The sequence below is a fragment of the Physeter macrocephalus genome, chromosome 17 (genome assembly GCF_002837175.3).
Source record: "Physeter macrocephalus isolate SW-GA chromosome 17, ASM283717v5, whole genome shotgun sequence".
NCBI classification, from domain to species: domain Eukaryota; kingdom Metazoa; phylum Chordata; class Mammalia; order Artiodactyla; family Physeteridae; genus Physeter; species Physeter macrocephalus.
In genome coordinates this window covers 13,994,000-14,007,175 of record NC_041230.1, presented here as the reverse complement: position 1 = coordinate 14,007,175, position 13,176 = coordinate 13,994,000, and the positions used below count along the sequence as shown (strand labels likewise).

At 42.6% G+C, this 13,176-nt stretch overlaps 1 pseudogene; it reads left to right on the top strand.

The window, feature by feature from the left end:
• Nucleotides 1–411: 411 nt before the first annotated feature.
• The window catches only part of LOC102985886 (ubiquitin carboxyl-terminal hydrolase isozyme L1-like), a 25,656-nt pseudogene continuing 12,891 nt past the window's right edge, over nucleotides 412–13,176 (top strand).

Here is a 13,176-nt window from a genome sequence, read left to right as displayed (position 1 = left end):
ACTGAGCCTGCGCTCTAGAGCCCGCGAGATACAACTACTGAGCCCACCTTCCAGGGCTACTGAAGCCCACGCACCTAGAGCCTGTGTTCTGCAGCAAGAGAAGCCACCACAATGAGAAGCCCGCGCACAACAGCGAAGAGTAGCCCCCGCTCGCGGCAACTAGAGAAAGCCCGCGTGTAGCAACGAAGACCCAACGCAGCCAAAAATAAATAAATAAATATATATATATATAAAGATATTAACCACACAGACTGATAATGTGGTTAATGAACAGGCTTCTCAGCAGAGACAACCAGACTTGGTGGGGCTGAGCCCCATCCCTCTCTTTTTTTCATGGGAAAGCTACACCTTTTCCACCCTCCTTTCAACCAATGAGAGTTCACTGCCTTTTTCTATTCTCCTTTAGCCACAATGCTTCAGTTTAACCGAGCAGTTGGAGAGAAGGCCATTGAAACTAATTTCCGAAGTGTCTTGCAGGTTGGAAAAGGAGGCAACATGGTACTTAAAGGCACTACTGCTTCTGTGATGGCGTCCAAGCTAAACTATTAAATTTTTTATTTTTTAAAGACACACAATACATCTAAAATCTCAATTCCAAGAAGTGGGGGTCTCTATCACAAAAGAACGTCTCCATCAAAATGACCTGCTGTGCCCTGTTTCTTCCTGAGCAGACGGGGGCCCGGGGGCGGCCGGGGAGAAAGAGCTGGTCAAACCCCCTCCTCAGAGGCCTGGGTTTCAGAGGCTTGCCTCCCTCTGATCAAGAGAACCACAAACCACCAGTCCAGACTCCGACAGCTCAAAAGAAGCAGCTGTGTTTCTCACTCAACACCCTCCTTTACCAGATGAAGGACACCGATCCATGGAGAGGAGACATATATTTCAGGCCATTTTTCATACACCGACAAGAAGTGAATTAGGAAATCATGTAAGTACAATACACGAGTCATCCCTTCCTATTGATCACATGTAATTTACATCTTACAGAGAAGTGAATTCTTGCATTCTCACTCCACAAGGAAAATCTCAATGATTTATTCATTTCAAATGAAAAATAGAAGGTAGATGAGAAGAATGACTTCACAGACGCATCGTTCTCGGGGCACTGGTGCGAGGCTCTCTCGCACACTGCCCGAAGGGCTCCGTGTGCAAGTCCCTCTAATTAACAAGGTGAATCAGGCAGCAGCTCTCTAATTAGTGAGCATGACAAGCCGGTGGAAACAGGCAGGCAGACTGGTACACATAGCTGGCCAACAAAGGCACAGCACATTTCAAGTGAAAAATGCAGATTTCTTCTAAATAACTATTAAAAGTAAGACGGTTGGGGGAAAAGAACACCTAATTTTAATTCGCATGTTTCAAGTGTAATGTTCATTCATTCTCAGGGATAACCAGCTCCTTTGGTAAGACAAGGTTTGTGGCAGCCCTTTGTACTACCTTTCCAGGCAAAGCGTCACTAAAAACATGGGCATTTTTGCTTGAAATAAGAATCAACATCTTAGTTTGGGATATATGATCAATTTGCGTGTGTTTTAGTCTAGTAAGCAATACCTGCCATTTATCTTTATTTCTTGTTCTTCCAAAACTCAGAGATGTCTGATGGGAAACCCTCTCCAAAGATTTGCTCAGTGCTGTTCAGTCCCTCGGGACACATTGCAAGGAGCCCCCATAGGACAGAAACTGCTAGCACCTCCACTCTCTGAAGAGGGGCAGAGCCCCTGCAGGGCCACACCTGGTTACCAGCTTGGCCTCAAGGTGAGTCTGGAGTGCCACTGGACACAGGTTTGGCACCCTGGCCATTTGCCCTGGTTTTACCTGTCTTTGCTCATCTGCCATCTTTAATGCCTTCAGGATAGCACCTACCTTTGTCATCTTGGAGGCAGCAGCCAGGCAAGCTCCGCTCTGCCACAGCCAAGCTCTGTGGGTGCAGCCTGCAGTCACCCACAGCACAGCAGTATGTCAGTGGGGACATCGCCATGCAGGTTCACCTCCTAATTGATGGCTCCTAAGGACATGACCACACCTTGCTGCCCGATGGGTTTGACTTCACTGAGGATGGTGAACAACCTCTGAGTCTTTTTTATTCCAGCCACTTGCAGTGTTGCCTGAAAGGTGTTTTCTTTCAGCATCAGGGACTAGTTATTAGGTAGCTGCTGAAACAGTCTTGTGAATGGAGAACGTACTGACTCAGATTCAGATACAACACACATCTACTGAACCTCCGTCCCGGACACTTTGCCAGGCACTTCCTCTGGAGCAGGCACTGATGTTACTACTGTTTATAGTTTATGGTCAGGAGGGGTAAAGAGTGTGCCCTGGGTCCCTCAGCTGGAAAATGCTGCTGGAAGCAGACAATGAACTCTGGGTTTATACCCCAACCTGCACTCTCCTCTCCTCTCCTCTCCTCTCCTCACTGAGACTCACGTGCCCCTGCTCTGACCTGCAGGCCAAAAAGTGTCACTTCATAAAACTCACTGCTCTTCCCACAAGAGCAAACTCTAAGACCCATAAGCAGTTCAACAGTTGTTTCCAAAGAATAGTTTCCCTGCCCGTCTGGAGAGAAATAAGAGGGACAGCTTAGAAATGTGGGGATCCTTGTAAGGGCGCCCCTCTCCCCAATTTTACTGTCCCTGGAAACTCGTAAAAGATTATTTCCAGGCAAATGTAAGTGAAAAAGATCTGAAAAGCAGTCACGGAGGAGGGGGGCAGTCAAAAGAAGCTAAAGGAAGCTGGGCCAACTGGGAGACTGCACAAGCCCTGTTTCACTGTGGTTTGGGGTTCCCCTCCCACACGTGCCAGGCAGCTCCCAGATTAAATTTTCTCGGGGTTTTCTCTGCATCCATGCAAACATCCACCCACATGCTCTCTCTTCCCTCTTCAACTCTTCACTCACGATCAACTTCATCTATATAGTCTCCATCTTACGCACAAACTCAGCATTTAAGAGTCTCCAACACACACTGGCCCACAGGACAGCGGTGGCCGAGGGGACAGGGAGGGCAAGTGTGTCACTCCTGCCTTCTCCCCATCCTCCCACACGTTCCTCACCAGCTCTGCCTACAGAAGCCTTTGTAGCCCCTCTCCTGCACCCACTCTTCCACAAACTTACCCTCATCACCCTCATCACCAACTCCCCCTAGAATAACAGCCCCCCTCCTCTGAATCCTGTAGGGATCTGATGGGGCTTTCTTGAGCCATCACCCTCTGATTCATACGTACAGTCACCCGGGCAGCAGAACAAAATTGTGCTTTCAGCCAGTCAGACCTGGGCTCCAATTCGGCCTCTGCCAATTTCAGGCCATGATACCTTATTTCCATCATTAAGTTTCTGCTTCCTTAGCTGGAAAAAGTGTAAATAACCCTCCTACCTTGAAGAGTTGTTCAGAGGATTAAATGAGATGAAGCTGAACTAGCTTAGTGTGGTATCTGGCATATAGCAGGTGCTAAGGACTAATCTAAGAAAAATTCTTTTCATTTTGGAAACTACCTGGTATAATTTAAAAAATGATGTATTTGAATTTCATTTATGTCTGCTACCAACCCCAGGCAGGTCAGTCATGAACTAACTACGTGACCTTGTGCAGGACACCAAACCCCTCTGAGCCTCAGTTTCCTCATCCATAATATGAGGTTAACCATACCTGACTCACAGGTGTGGTTTAATGAAGCAATAGATGCCAGAGCCCTCAGCACAGGAGTCATTCAGTAAAAGTCAGAAGCAAGAACCTTGTGTGTGCCCGAACCTGACAAAGAATCTGAACAGGAGGACTACTCTCAATAAATGAGTATTTGTGGACGGAATGAGAAGGGAAGAGGTATAACAGATGCATGTACCTTTGGCAATTTTTTTTTTTTTTTCGATACGCGGGCCTCTCGCTGTTGTGGCCTCTCCCGTTGCGGAGCACAGGCTCCGGACGCGCAGGCCCAGCGGCCACGGCTCACGGGCCCAGCCGCTCCGCGGCATGTGGGATCTTCCCGGACCGGGGCACGAACCCGTGTCCTCCGCATCGGCAGGCGGATTCTCAACCACTGTGCCACCAGGGAAGCCCGGCAATTTTTATTCTTTATGGCTTTGGGTGAGCCACTTGCCCTTCTGGGGTCTCAGTATTTTCAATACACAAAATGGGAGAAAATCTGTCAGCCTCATTGGATTGCTTCCAGAATTAATACTTAACAAAATGTAAGTCTAGGGAAAAAATTACATCAAATTATGAAACAAGGACTATTTCAGAAACTTAGTTAATTATTTCAACTGGAGTGAATATTATAGATAAAAGCATTTATTACATTCATTATAATCCCATGTTTTCACTTGATCAAAATTTGATGGTCACTTTTTTGCTCAGATACCAAGTATTTCTGCCTTTAACTTGTGGAGGCGAGCCATCTGAGGTAATTCAGGACAGCTGTTTTTATATTAAACATGGAAAATTTTAAATTTCATTTAAAAAATTACAACATGTTTTATGTGCAAATAGTTTGAAATGTCTGAGCTTTCTTACTGGAAAATTACAACATATTTTATGTGCAGACAGTTTTAAATGTCTGAACTTTCTTACTGGAAAGTTAGTATGTGATTAAAAATTCCAAAGTAAATTTTTGGGGATTTGCAAAGCATTGAAATAAACAGACTATGTTTACTTATGTTTGGAGCAGAATGGTAAATACCCACTTTAAGTAAATTATAATTTGTCTTTAGGAATATCTTTTGGCACTAATGCCTTCTATATACATAGCTGAAATGCTTGTCTTATCTGACGCTAACTTTAAAAAAATTAAAAAGCACTAGACAATACTTACTCAGCCCTGAAGAACATCTATCCCTGCTGGTAGAAATTCTGCATGGCCGGAGATTCTCTACAGTGACACCAAGTTTGCCCAACCGTAGTTCATATTCTTAGGGGATTGCTTTTACAGCAACAGGTAAACTCAGGGACCAGGGCTAAATGGTGAATCGTAATTAACAGCTTTAATTCAGAGTTCCCTGGTAAAAAGTCCAGTACAAGGTGTATTAGTTTCCTAGGGCTACCATTAAAAAGTTCCACAAACTGGGTGGCTTAAACAGAAATTAATTGTCTCCCAGTTCAGAGGCTAGAAATTCAAAATCAAGGTGTCAGCAGGATTGGTTCCCTGTGAGGGCTGTGAGCTTGTTACAGGCCTCTCTCCTAGAATCTTGTGGCCTCAGGCATTCTTTGGCTTGTAGATGGTGTTCTCTCCTATCTTTACATCATCTTCCCTCTGTGCCTCCAAATTGCCCCTCTTTATAAAGACACCAGTCAAACCAGATTAGAGTCTACTCTAATGACCTCATCTTAACTAGATCTTCTGCAAAGACCTATTTCCAAACAGGGTCACATTCACAGACACTGGTGGGGTTAGGACTTCGGCATCTTTGGGGGACACAATTGGGCCCATAACACAGGGAAGACTGTCGAGAGTCACTGGTTTAGAAGTAAAGTCTCCAAGGCTGCAGCTGGGCAGAGGAGGAAGTGTGCAGCTGGCCTCCTCTTGCCCCGCCTCCTGGAAGACAGCTGGCAGAAGTGCCACAGTGCAGGGTCTGCCCATTGGCCCTGCAGGCTTGGAAGCTGGGTGTTGCCAACAAGTGGAGAGTGTCTCCATCTCACGGGGTCTGTGTTCCATGAGGCTTGCTCTCAGGACTGCTGTAAAAACTCAGCACACCCATTTATTGATAGAGAGGGACCGTTCACAGGGAGGATGATGCATGGGTCTACATGATCTGCACATTCTCCTCCTCCAGGTGAACATGCAGCTGTGCAGAGAGTGTGGGTTTTTATGTTTCAGGGCATCACAGCTTGGTCTCCATCTCCACAGAGGGGTAGCCCTTCTCATAGGGTAAGGTGCTGCCAGGATTCCCTGCGGAGGGCCTAGAGTGGCCTCTCATAGTCTCTCCCTGCTGACCTTGAGTGGACCAGACATGTTTCTAAGAGACACATTTTTCTGAGATATTCCCAGGAACCCTCCTATTGACGAACTGACTCTGAAGAACTCAGCTTTGATTCAGTTCCTGTAGATTTCATCATTTAGCTCTGAAGTCATTCTCTCCTCCCTCATTTCTGGGTTCTTGGGGTACCTCACTATGGTCCCCAACTACATACCCACAGCCTTCCTGAGAACATGTTTGCCTTAATTAATTCTCTCTTTAAAAATAAACAAAACCCGACCTTCTGACTGTGGTATTTTATTCAGTGCCCCTCCTGGACAAGGTCTACTCTTCCTCTTTCACAAATAGGGGCTGACCAGACAAGCTCATCAAGATCCACCCAGCAGGCTCTGAGCAGAGCTGGCAGTGGGTGTGAATGGCCAGGAGGAGCTGGTCTTTGGTGCGGTGTGCAGCGAGCTTGGGGGGACTCAGATGTGGCTAAGAAACAAAGGAAGTGCTATAAGAATTCTCTTTTGGACCAGCACATTGGAGCTCCTGAAAAAAGGTCTGCAAATAAATCATTCCTCCTGTGCCACATAAAAGGTTCAAATAGATCACTGTTGTCAATTATACCTCAACAAAGCCAGAAAAAATAGAGAAACTTGAGATATTTTAAAAAATAGATCACAGATTTTTCTAAGTGACAAGACAACTAGATGCACAATTAAAAAAACAAGTCTTATTCCAAGATCAGGAATATACATCTCTACTAAAATATAATTATTTGGGGGTAAGCTAGTATTAATGGCAAGGATCATGCTTTAACTTAGAAAACCACTTTAAAATCAGCACTCAAAATGAGTAGTTGAGATCATGGAAATAAATAACCAAATAGTTTCTTACTAAATATGAAGTAATCCCTTTAACCTATCTTCCATTTCATCCACGTCTTAATAAGAGCAAACTTATGGTTACCAGGGGAGAAGGAAGGGGGGTGGGGATAGTTAGGGAGTTTGCGATTGACATGTACACACTGCTATATTTAAAATAGATAACCAACAAGGACCTACTGCATAAAAAAGATGGAGAGGGGGGCTTCCCTGGTGGCGCAGTGGTTGCGCGTCCGCCTGCTGATGCAGGGGAACCGGGTTCGCGCCCCAGTCTGGGAGGATCCCACGTGCCGCGGAGCGGCTGGGCCCGTGAGCCATGGCCGCTGGGCCTGCGCATCCGGAGCCTGTGCTCCGCAACGGGAGAGGCCGCAGCAGAGGGAGGCCCGCATACCACAAAAAAAAAAACAAAAACAAAACAAAAAAAAAGATGGAGAGGGGACAAGAGAATGATATAGATGAGATGAGACTGGCCATGTGTTGATAATTCTTGAAGCTAATTGATAGATTCATGGGGATTTATGACACTACTCCTTCCACTTTTGTGTATGTTTGAAATTTTTCATAATAAAAAAAATTTTTTTAATTAAAAAAACATAAAGTGTAGATTGAGGAAGATTTAAAAAAAGAGTGAACATCTCCATCTTTACTGTCTTGCTGAATGCAATTAGCACCTGATTCCTGCTTTTAAGTCAGACTAATTTCCCATTTATATCTCTGACAGCTCCCTACAGCCTATTTGACTTGTCTGACACATTTGCCAGATATTAGGACTCCATGCAAAAGAGATATTTCTTACCCTTACCATTTGCGGACATGAATAGGTTTCTGGGAGGCTTGACATGTGGATAGAATCTCTGGCAAAAAAGGGTGGAAAAGTCATTAAAATAGAATTATCACTAGTTTTTAAAATAGGAACACCTTAAAGAAGATTCACCAGATACTGGGAGATTTAAAGATTTATTTTAAAATGTGTCAGTGATGTTTCTGTATAACAGCAGAATCTGTACAGCAGATAGAGATTCCCTTCATCCTGCCCCATAGAAATGGCAAATTCTATAACCAAGGCAAAAGATGCAGAACTAAGAAGCCATGGCAATTGGAACTAAGAATCTGTACGATCTCACCTATAAAGAGACCGACAAAGCACTGTAAAATAACAAACAGAAAGGCATGGAAGTGAAGAACATGGGGCTTTTGAGTCATGTAGCCCTGTTTGAATCCCAGCTTCCCTCCACCCTCATTACTGCTTCCTAATTACTGTCAACTTCAGTTTTCTCATCTGGTGGGCAGTTCTGCCTGATTTGGATCCCCAACCAAGAAGCCATACCAGCTGTGGAGCTTGTTCTGCGGCCCTGCCCGGGCAAGGAAGCAGATTTGAAGTCCCATCTACTGTACAGTATAGCTCCCAGTCTAGCCCAGATAAGTGGCCTGGCTGGAGCACCCAGGCGGCTGCATGGCCCCATACTACAGTCCTACTTATAGTGGTACCTGAGCACAGAGTGACACCAGCAGTTCTGTCCACACATAGAGCTGAGCCAGTGGCCTTCTGTGGCCAGAGAACTCAGTGGGCAGTTCTCCTCATTCAAGTTCCCAGACAATGAGCTATGCTATCCTTGGAGCCTGTTCTGCCACCCCACCCAGGTAGGGAGGCAGGTTCATGGTATAGTCCTGCCATGAGTACAGCCCTCAGTCCCACCTAACCAGAAAGGTTAGCTAGAGCACCTGGCAGACTGTATGGCCCACCCTACAACCCAGCTTGCAGTGGCACCCAAGCTGAGAGCCCAGCCAATGGCTCTGCCCATCTGCAGACCCAAGCCAGTGGATCTGGCCAGGGATCTTGGTGAGCAGTACTGCCTGATTTGGGTTGGCAGGCATCAAGTTGTAATGGCTGTGGAGCCCATTCTACGGCTCCCATGATCAGGGAAACATATTTGCAGCCCTGCCCAACTGCTGAGTATAGCATTCAGTCCCACCTGACTAGGAAGCCTGACTGGCAACTGTGGAGCCCATCCTATAGCTGCACTTGGGCAGGGAACAAAGCCAGCAGTGCTATCTGTTTCCAGCCAGCAGTACCACACACACACACCTCAGAGCTTGGGGAGTAGCCTCACCCAAATAGAGACTATAGGTGTGAACTTGTTATATACTACATATATTGTATTATTCCATAATAAAATAAGTCTCTATTTAAAAAACAAAAGACTACGGGTAGATTTCTCAACAGAAACTTTGCAGGCCAGGAGAGAGCAGGATGATATATTCAAAACACTGAAAGGAAAAACTGTCAACCAAGAATACTATACCTGGAAAAGCTGTCCTTCAGAAATGACGAGAAAAAGACTTTCTTGAACAAACAATAGCTGGGGGAGTTCATCACCACTACACCTGCCTTACAAGAAATGCTAAAGGGCATTCTTCAAGTGGAAATAAAACGATGCTAATTAACATCATAGACATGTGAATGTATGTATAAAACTCACTAGCAATGGTAAATTTATAGCCAGAGGCAGATTCTTTAATATTGAAATGGTGGTATATAATTCACTTACAGTTCTAGTTTAAAAGTTAAAAAAAAGTGTATTTAAAATAACCATAAGTATAATAATTTGTTATTGGATACACAGTATAGAAATATGTAAACTGGAACATCAATAACCTAAAATGTATGGGGGGAAGTAAAAGCATAAAGTTTATGTGTGCTATTGAAGTTAAGTTGTTATCAGCTTAAAATAGGATCTTGTAAGATATTTAATGTAAGCCTCATTGTAACCACAAAAGAAAAACCTGTAGTAGATACACAAAAGATTATGATAAAGGAGCCAAGCATAAAGCTACACAAAGTCATCAGATCACAAAAGAAGGCAGCAACATAAGTGAGGAACAAAGAATCTACAGTCAGAAACAATTAACAAATAGACAACAATTAAGTCCTTTCCTACCAACAATTATTTAAACATAAATGGAGTAAATTCTCCCATGGAAGACACAGAATGGCTGATGGATAAAAACACAAGACCCAAAGGGGATCAACCCCTAAAGAAGATATAACAATTGTAAATATTTATGCACCCAACATCAGAGCATCTATATAAATCAAATATTAACAGAACTAAAAGGAGAAATAAACAGCAACACAATTATAGTTGGGAACTTTAATACCCCATTCTCAAAAATGTAGATCATCCAGATAGATAATCAATAAGGAAACAGTGGATTTGAACAGCACTATAGACCTAATAGACATAAACAGAACATTCCAAAAAACAACAGTAGAATACACATTCTTCTCAAGCACACAGAGAACATTTTCCAGGATAGATCATATGTTAGGTCACAAAACAAGTCTTAGCAAATTTAAGAAAACTGAAATCATACCAACAATCTTTTCCAACCACAATGGTATGAAACTAGAAATAATAGATGGAGGAAAGCTGGAAAACTTACAAATACATGGGACTTAAACTACAGACTCCTGAACAACCAATGGATCAAAGAAGAAATCTAAAGGGAAATTTTAAAAATGTCTTGAGACAAATGAAAGTGGAAAATTATGGGATACAGCAAAAGCAGTTCTAAGAGGGAAGTTTGCAGTGATAAATGCACACATTAAGGGAAAAAATCAAATAAACAACCTAACTTTACACCTCAAGGATGTAGAAAAAGAGCAAACTAAGCCCAAAATTAGCAGAAAAAGGAAATAATAAAGTTTAGAGCAGAAATAAATGAAACAGAGAACAGGAAAACAATAGAAAAGATTGGCAAAACCGAGAGTTGTTCTTTGAAAAGATAACCAAAATTAATAAACTTTTAGCTAGACTAACCAGGAAAAGAAGAGAGAGGAGCCAAATAAATACAACTACAAATGAAAGAGAAGACATTACAACTGATACCACAGAAATACAATGGATCATAAAAGACTACTATGAAAAACGATATCCCAACAAATTGGACAACCAAGAAAAAAATGGATAAATTCCTAGAAACATACAACCTACCAAGACTAAATCATGAAGACATAGAAAATCTGAACAGATCAATAACAAGTAAGGATTAAATCAGTAATCAAAACTCCCAACAAAGAAAAGCCCAGGACTATATGGTTTCACTGGTGAATTTTACCAAACATTCAAAGAAGAATTAACACCAATCCTTCTCAAACTCTTCCCCAGAAAATCAAAGAAGAGGGAATACTTCCAAACTCATTTTAAGAGACCAGAATTAACCTGATACCAAAGCCACACAAGGACACTACAACAAATGAAAACTATAGGCCAATATCCCTGATGAATATAGATGCAAAAAATTTTCGGGCTTCCCTGGTGGCGCAGTGGTTGCGTGTCCGCCTGCTGATGCAGGGGAACCGGGTTCGCGCCCCGGTTTGGGAGGATCCCACATGCCGCGGAGCGGCTGGGCCCGTGAGCCATGGCCGCTGAGCCTGCGCGTCCGGAGCCTGTCCTCCGCAACGGGAGAGGCCACAGCAGAGGGAAGCCCGCGTACCACAAAAAAACAAAAAACAAACAAAGAACCTACAATGGCCGAGGCATGGAAAATTCTCAACAAAATACTAGCCAACTGGAATTTAACACTACATTTAAAGGATCCATGATCAAGTAAGATTTATTCCTTCTCTGCAATGACTGTTCAACATATGCAAATCAATAAATATGATACACCACATTAATAGAATGAAAGACAAAAATCATTAGCTCAATAGATACAGAAAAAGCATCTGACAAAATACAAAATCCTTTCATATAAAAACTCTCAACAAACTGAGTACAGAAGGAATACATGACAACATAATAAAGGTCATATATGACAAGTCCATAGCTAACATCACATTCAGTGGTAAAAGACTGATAGGTTTTCCTCTAAGAATCAGGAACAAGACAAGAATGTCCACTTTCACCAGTCATACTCAGCATAGTACCAGAAGTCCTGGCCAGAGCAATCAGGCAAGGAAAAGAAGTAAAAAGCATCTGAATCATAAAGGAAGGAGTAAAACTGTCTGTTTGCAGATGACATGGTTTTATATACAGAAAACACTAAACACCACCAAAAAAATGTTAGAACTAATCAATGAATTCAATAAAGTTGCAGAACAAAAAATCAACATACAAAAATCAGTATCATCTCTAAACACTAATAATGAATTATCTGAAAAAGAAATAATGAAAACAACCCCATTTACAATAGCATAAAAACAATAAAATACTTAGGGATAAAGTTAACCAAGTAGGTAAAAAAGATCTCTACCCTAAAAACTATAACACAGTGATGAAAGAAATCGGAGAAGACATGAATAAATGGCAAGATTCTTTGTTCATGGATTGAAAGAATTAATATTGCTAAAATGTCCATACGACCCAAAGCCATCTATGGATTCAATGCAGTCCCTATAAAGATTCCAATGACATTTTTTAAAGAAATACAAAACACAATCATAAAATTTGTTTGAAACCACAAAAGACCCTGAATAGCCAAAGCAATGCTGAGAAATAAGAATAATGCTAGAGGCATCACATTTTGTGATTTCAAACTATATTACAAAGCTATAGTAATCAAACAGTATGATACTGACATAAAAACAGATCCATAGACCAATGAAACAGAATTGAAAGCCCATAAATAAGCCCATGCATGTATGGTCAGCTAATATTGGACAAGGGTTCCAAGAATATTCAATGAGGAAAAGGTAGTCTCTTTGATACATGGTGTTAGAAGAACTAGATAGTCACATGCAAAAGAATGAAACCAGACCCCTATCTTACACTATTCACAAAAATTAGGCTGAAATGGATTAGGCTTAAATGTAAGACCTGCAACTGTAAAACAAGAAGAAAGCATAGGGAAAAACTTCTTGGCATTTGTCCTGACAACACCTTTTTTTGTTATAATACCGAAAGCACAAGCAACAAAAGCAAAAATAAACAAGTGGGACTGTACCAAAATAAAAAGGTTCTGCACAGCAAAAGAAATAATCAACAAAATGAAAAAACAACCTATGGAATGGAAGAAAATATTTGCAAACCATATATCTGATAAGGAGTTAATATCCAAATATATAAGGAACTCACTCAACTCAATAGCCAAAAACCAAATAATCCAATTTAAAGATGGGCAGAGGACTTCTCTCGGTGGTCCTGTGGGTAAGACTCCACGCTCCCAGTACAGGGGGCCTGGGTTCAATCCCTCATCAGGGAACTAGATCCCGCATGCCACAACTAAAGAGTTCTCATGCCACAACTAAGAAGTCTGCATGCTGCAACTAAGAGTCTGCATGGGGCTTCCCTGGTGGCACAGTGGTTGAGAATCTGCCTGCCAATGCAGGGGACACGGGTTCGAGCCCTGGTCTGGGAAGATCCCACATGCCGCGGAGCAACTGGGCCCGTGAGCCACAATTACTGA